Source organism: Macaca mulatta, chromosome 3 (assembly GCF_049350105.2).
Source record: "Macaca mulatta isolate MMU2019108-1 chromosome 3, T2T-MMU8v2.0, whole genome shotgun sequence".
Lineage (NCBI taxonomy): Eukaryota > Metazoa > Chordata > Mammalia > Primates > Cercopithecidae > Macaca > Macaca mulatta.
This window is the reverse complement of record NC_133408.1, coordinates 180247619-180253713: the sequence shown is the minus strand read 5'-3', so window position 1 is coordinate 180253713 and position 6095 is coordinate 180247619. Positions and strand designations below refer to the sequence as shown.

The 6095-nt window shown below is 47.6% G+C and overlaps 1 protein-coding gene across 2 annotated transcripts in view; it reads left to right on the top strand.

Moving 5' to 3' along the window:
• Positions 1-5430: 5430 nt before the first annotated feature.
• The window catches only part of SLC37A3 (solute carrier family 37 member 3), a 64729-nt gene continuing 64064 nt past the window's right edge, over positions 5431-6095 (top strand). For both annotated transcript variants that reach the window (XM_028846372.2, XM_028846370.2), the window contains exon 1: positions 5431-5545. The gene's annotated coding sequence lies outside the window, so the exon portion shown is untranslated. The remainder of the gene's footprint in view (positions 5546-6095) is intronic.

The following is a 6095-nucleotide window of genomic DNA, read 5'->3' as shown; positions in this document are numbered from 1 at the left end:
ACTCTGTCACCCAGGCTGAAGTGCAGTGGCACCATCATGGCTCACTGCAGCCTCAACCTCCTGGGCTCAATAATCCTCCTGCCTCAGCCTCCCGAATATCTGGGACTACAGCTGGCCTGGGGGTTGTTAGCTGAGAGAATATCAACTAAAGGAGGATACAGATCTTAAGTAATTTTTTTATTATATATATGCATATTTTTTAGAGACAGGGTCTTGCTCTGTGGCCCAGGCTGGAGTGCAGAGGCGTGATCATGGTTCACTGCAGCCATAACATCCCAGGCTCAAGGAAGCCTCCCACTTCAGCCTCCCAAGTAGCTGGGACTACAGTCATACACCACCATGCCCGCTTATTATTTATTTTTTTTTAGAGATGGGGTCACCCTATGTTGCCCATGGTGGTTTGAAACTCCTGGTTTGACCAGGCGTGATGGCTCATGCCTGTAATCACAGCACTTTGGGAGGCTGAGGTGGGCAGATCACCTGAGGTCAGGAGTTCGAGAGCAGCCTGGCCAACATGGCAAAACCCCATCTCTACTAAAAATACAAAAATTAGCCGGGTGTGGTGGTGTGCCTATAATCCCAGCTACTCTGGCAAGAGAATCGCTTGAGCCTGGGAGGTGGAGGTTGCAGGAGCCAAGGTCATGCCACTGCACTCCAGCCTGGGTGACAGAGTGAGACTCCGTCTCAAAAAAAAAAGAAAAAAGAAAAAAAGAAAAGAAACTCCTGGGCTCAAGTGATCCTCCTGCCTTGGCTTCCCAAAGTGCTGGGATTACAAGGCATGAACCACCGTGCCTGGCCAGATTGTAAGTAATTTAAGTCTTTGTTTTGTCAATCTGAATATCTCTTTGTGAGGAGTCAGAGAAAGGAGATGATGCAAAAAGAAGGAAACAAAAATTAAAACTAAAAGAACTTTGAAGGTATATGCAAAGAAAGAGCTGAAAAAAAAAAGTCTGCCTCACTCTCTCAAAAATTCTACCATAGAGCAAAGGTTACCGTGCAGAAACCCTCCAGTTTATCAGTCCCAGACGCTGGCGGTAGAAGCATGAAGCTGAGGTGAATTTTCCTTACTATTTTTTTCCACAGAGTCTAGAACAGTAACTGTCTCTCATTGTCTATCACAGGGGCCAGATTTTCTCCACTACATAGGATGTGATATGTAGGCAGTTAAATGGCATTAAAGACACAATAAGTAAAATTGAAAGAGACATATTGTTTGATAAAATGTCGACATTGGTGTCCTGTTTCCAAACTGTGGGCTGAGACCTATAAATGAGTCATGAAATCAATCTTTGTGGGTTGCAACCAGCTCTTTCACAAGCAGGGATTAGGAAATAATTTCAGAATGTATCTTGTGTAGTAACAGTGACTAATGTTTTGCAAAATGTTTGGGTCAGTTGTACACGTGCATATTGTATTGGGTGATGTAAAAAAAAAATGTTTTTCTTTGAGACAGGGTCTCGCTCTGTCACCCAGGCTGAAGTGCAGTGGCACCATCATGGCTCACTGCAGCCTCAACCTCCTGGGCTCAAGCAATCTTCCTGCCTCAGCCTCCTGTGTTTCTGGGACTATAGGTGTGCACCATCATGCCCAGCTATTTTTTTTCATTTTTTTCAGAGCCAGGGCCTCACTTTGTTACCCAGACTGGTCTTGAACTCCTGGGATCAAGCAATCCTCCCACATCAGCCTCTCAAAGTGCTGGATAACAGGTGTAGGCCACCGTGCCCGGCCTGAAATGTCTTTTTTACTGTAGGCTGGGGTCCACAACGTTTGGGAAGCACTGAAATACAGGGCAATGTATTCACTGTCCAAGAATATTACTTCTATGATGTCTTCAGATAACCTTGAAAATATTTATCTTACCCAAAATTCCAGTTACATATCCATTTTCAGGATACTCTCTTCTGGGTGAGATAAACTCAACACTGGCAAGCAGAGCAAGAGAACAAGAGACTCTGCCAAATATTGCTGCAGGGTGAGAACCACCAGCACAATGTGGAAATCCAGTGTAGGTCAAGATTCGCCCCAAATGTGTGATCGGGAAATAAAACCTGTTAGGTGTCAATGTCATGAAGCTAAGTGTCCAAATGTTGTCTTTTTCCGGTAATGGTTACTTTTTTTTCTTTTTTTTTTTTTTTTCCGAGATCAGGTTTAGCTTTTGTTACCTAGGCTAGAGTGCAATGGTGCGATCTTGGCTCACTGCAACCTCCACCTCCCGGGTTCAAGCGATTCTCCTGCCTCAGCCTCCCGAGTAGTTGGGATTACAGGCACCCACCACCACACCCAGCTAATTTTTGTATTTTTAGTAGAGATGGGGTTTCACTATGTTAGCTAGGCTGGTCTCGAACTCCTGACCTCAGGTGATCTGCCCACCTTGGCCTCCCAAAGTGCTGGGATTATAGGGGTGAGCCACTGCACCCCGGGTGGTTACTGTTTAAAAAAAAAAAAAGTCACCTGACTCAGACCCACTGAGCACTCGGAGAACATCTACAGGTAGAAAACACATTTTACAAATATTTAAATATCCTGATGGTTTTGGAAGTCAAGGAGAGAGAGATGCTGCCTCTGTCTACCACCCGACCCTCTCCACCAAGGTCACTATAAATACAAAGAGCATAGCTTGGGCTACAGGAAAGAAGGCATTCATATGTATAAATATGTGTGTATATATACACCTTTTTTTTTTATTTTTTAAGAGATTGGGTCTTCCTCTGTCATCCAGGCTGCAGTGCAGTGGCACAATCAGAGCTCACTGTAGCCTCCAAAGGCAGGGCTGAAGTGATCCTCCTGCCTCAACCTCCCTAGCAGCTGGGACTTCAGGTCCACACCACCACGTGGCTAAGAAGGCATTCTAGCCCTGAGTGGTGGTGACACAGGTCATATACTTGATAGTATACACACACACATATATATGTATACACCCATATATAAATATAATACAAAAAAGTATGTATTTCACTCTATGTATATATATTTACCATTTTAACCTTTTTTTTTTTTTTTTGAGACGGAGTCTCCCTCTGTAGCCCGGGCTGGAGTGCAGTGGCCGGATCTCAGCTCACTGCAAGCTCCGCCTCCCAGGTTTACGCCATTCTCCTGCCTCAGCCTCCCGAGTAGCTGGGACTACAGGCGCCCGCCACCTCGCCCGGCTAGTTTTTTGTATTTTTTTTTTAGTAGAGACGGGGTTTCACGGTGTTAGCCAGGATGGTCTCGATCTCCTGACCTCGTGATCCGCCCGTCTCGGCCCCCAAAGTGCTGGGATTACAGGCTTGAGCCACCACGCCCGGCCCATTTTAACCATTTTTAAGTGTACAATTCAATGGCATTAAATACATTGCTGTGCAACCAACATCACCATCCCTCTCCAGGACTTTTTTGTCATCCCAAATAGAAACTCCATAGCCATTAAACAACAATTTCTCATTTCCCCTTCCCTCCAGCCATGGGCAACCACTATGCTACTTTCCGACTCTATGAAGTTGACTATTCTGTCTACATCATATAAGTGTAATTGTACTGTACTGGTCCTTTTATGTCTCACTTATTTCACTTAGCATAACGTTTTTTAAGATTCATCTATGTTGTAGCATGTGTCAGAACTTGCTTCCTTTTTTAGGCTGAAAAATAAACGACTCACAATATATTTTTAAAAATAAAAGTAACATATTTGGCTCATTTATTTTTACTCACCCTGACATCATATTTCTCCTTGGATGCCCAGAGACAAAACTACCACTGTATAAGGGCAAATAAAAATGAAAAATAACAGGCTTAATTCCTCTGCTGGACATAGAGACTTCTCAGCCTTCTCTCTCTTCTTTCAAAATTTCTTTCTCTGTCCTTTTCAAATGTATACAAATCTTTATAACGGCAAAATGAGCCTCTTGCCAGTATCACAACTCAGAAATGTGTCCTCAAGGACTTGGGGGTCATCTTTTTGAAATGCAGTGGAGTTAGTGCCTGTATCTCCCAGTTCCTACAGGAGGGTAGGAGACTACACTTAGTGGGCATGGGCGCCTTGTTCAACTTATAAAACTACCTCCTGCTATAAAGATATGCGAAATTTGGCCTGGCGCGGTGGCTCACGCCTGTAATCCCAGCACTTTGGGAGGCCAAGGCGGGCAGATCAGGAGGTAAGCAGATCGAGACCATCCTGGCTAACACGGTGAAACCCCGTCTCTACTAAAAATACGAAAAAATTAGCCGGGCGAGGTGGCGGGCGCCTGTAGTCCCAGCTACTCGGGAGGCTGAGGCAGGAGAATGGTGTGAACCCGGGAGGCGGAGCTTGCAGTGAACTGAGATCGCGCCACTGCCCTCCAGCCTGGGCGACAGAGCGAGACTCCGCCTCAAAAACAAAACAAAACAAAAAAGATATGCGAAGTTTAAAAAACGAACAACAACAACAAAAAGTTATGTGAAGTTTGTTTTGCTTCTGGATAAAGCCAACATGAGTGGTCTCCCCAATTACTACTATTAAGTAGGAGGAACTATGTTTGACAAAAGGTGTTGTCAAGTTCTGTTATTTGAAGACTAGTGATCGTTTATCTTATGTAATGGTTGTTGTGGAGATTTTCTGGGTTAAGAGAAGTTTTTTTTTTCTTTAAAATTCGGATAAGTGTCTGTATTTTTTCCCTTTATTTAAGAAACGGCTGCGGTGCTGGTGGTGGTGGTGGGGGGCTCTCACTATCTTGCCCAGGCTGGTCTCAAACTCTTGTCCTCAAATGATGCTCCTACTTCGGCCTCCCAAAGTGTTAGGATTACTGGTGTGAGCCACTTGTGCCAGATTTTATTTTATTTTTTATTTTTTTATTTTTATTTTTGGAGGCAGGGTCTCCTTCTGTTACCCAGGCTGGAGTGCAGTGGAGCGATCACAGCTGCCAGCCTCAAACTTTTGGGCTCAAGCGATCCTTGCACCTCGGTCGCCGCAGTAGCAGGGACCACAGGCACATGCCACTACCCCTGGGTAATTTTTAAATTCTTTGTAGAGATGAGGTCTTGGCTATGTTGCTCAGGCTGGTCTTGAACTACTGGGTTCAAGTGATCCTCCCTTCTCGACCTCCTAAAGTGTTGGATTACAGGCGCGAGCCCACTGTGCCCGGCCTGCATTTAATTAGACACCTAAAATTTAGGCTGGTCAGTGGCACACTTAGCAGCATGTTACTTTTTATAAAAACAAAGACCGAATACCGCTTTTTTGGGAGGGGGGGGAAAGAAAAAGTATGCACCAGTTCTCCCCATATCGTTTCTTCTCTCTACCTCTGGTGTTTGCAGCTAACATTCCTGGCCAGGTCTGCAGCAACCGAGTTCTCTGGGCTCTCAGCCTCCGCCCTCCTCACCCTTCTCCGCGCCGGCAGGTGAGGCCGCGCCGAGGGACTACAACTCCCAGCGTGCCCCGGGACGGGAGGGTCACGGGAGGGTCACGTGGGCGTCCGGAAACCCTGGCCGCGGCGCCAGGGGTGAGCTGGCGGCGGGGGCGGCCGGCAGCGGAGCCAAGCCGAATCCGCGAGCGGAGCCGGGGCTGGAGAGCGGCAACCACTGCGGATCTCGGGTGGGCGAGCCGTGATGCGTGGGGCCGAAGACCTGCTAGGGGCGGGGGCTGGGGCGGGTCCAATCCGAGGGGCTTCCCCGGTCGGTAGGGCGGTGGGGAGATGTAGGTGGCGGCCCCCCTTGGGCGGGGCGACTAGGCAGGGTCGGCCGCTCGCCCCCTACATCTCCTCCCTGGGCCCGGGCCTGGCGTCCCGGCGGTCACGGGGAGGCTGTGATGGGGAGGATGGGGAGGAGAAGGACCCCCGGGGGACCCTGCGGCCCGGCCTGGATCCACGCGGCGGCGGCTTTTGTGCTCCTCGCCCGCCTGTCCTCCAGCCGTGGGTTGGGAGATTCTGACTTGATCAGAAAAGAGCTTGTCGTTCGGACCAGGAGAGAGGGGATGCTTTTCAGGTAGGTAGGGAAGGAAGCTCTTTGGGAAGGAGGTATAGAGATCAAAGAAGAAGCGTGGTCTCAGTGGAGTGACTGGTTTTGTTTTCTGGTAGCATGAACTCGATCAAGGAATTTGGTCAAATTATTCGTCATTCCCTCTTTACTCTTCTTCGCAGGATGTG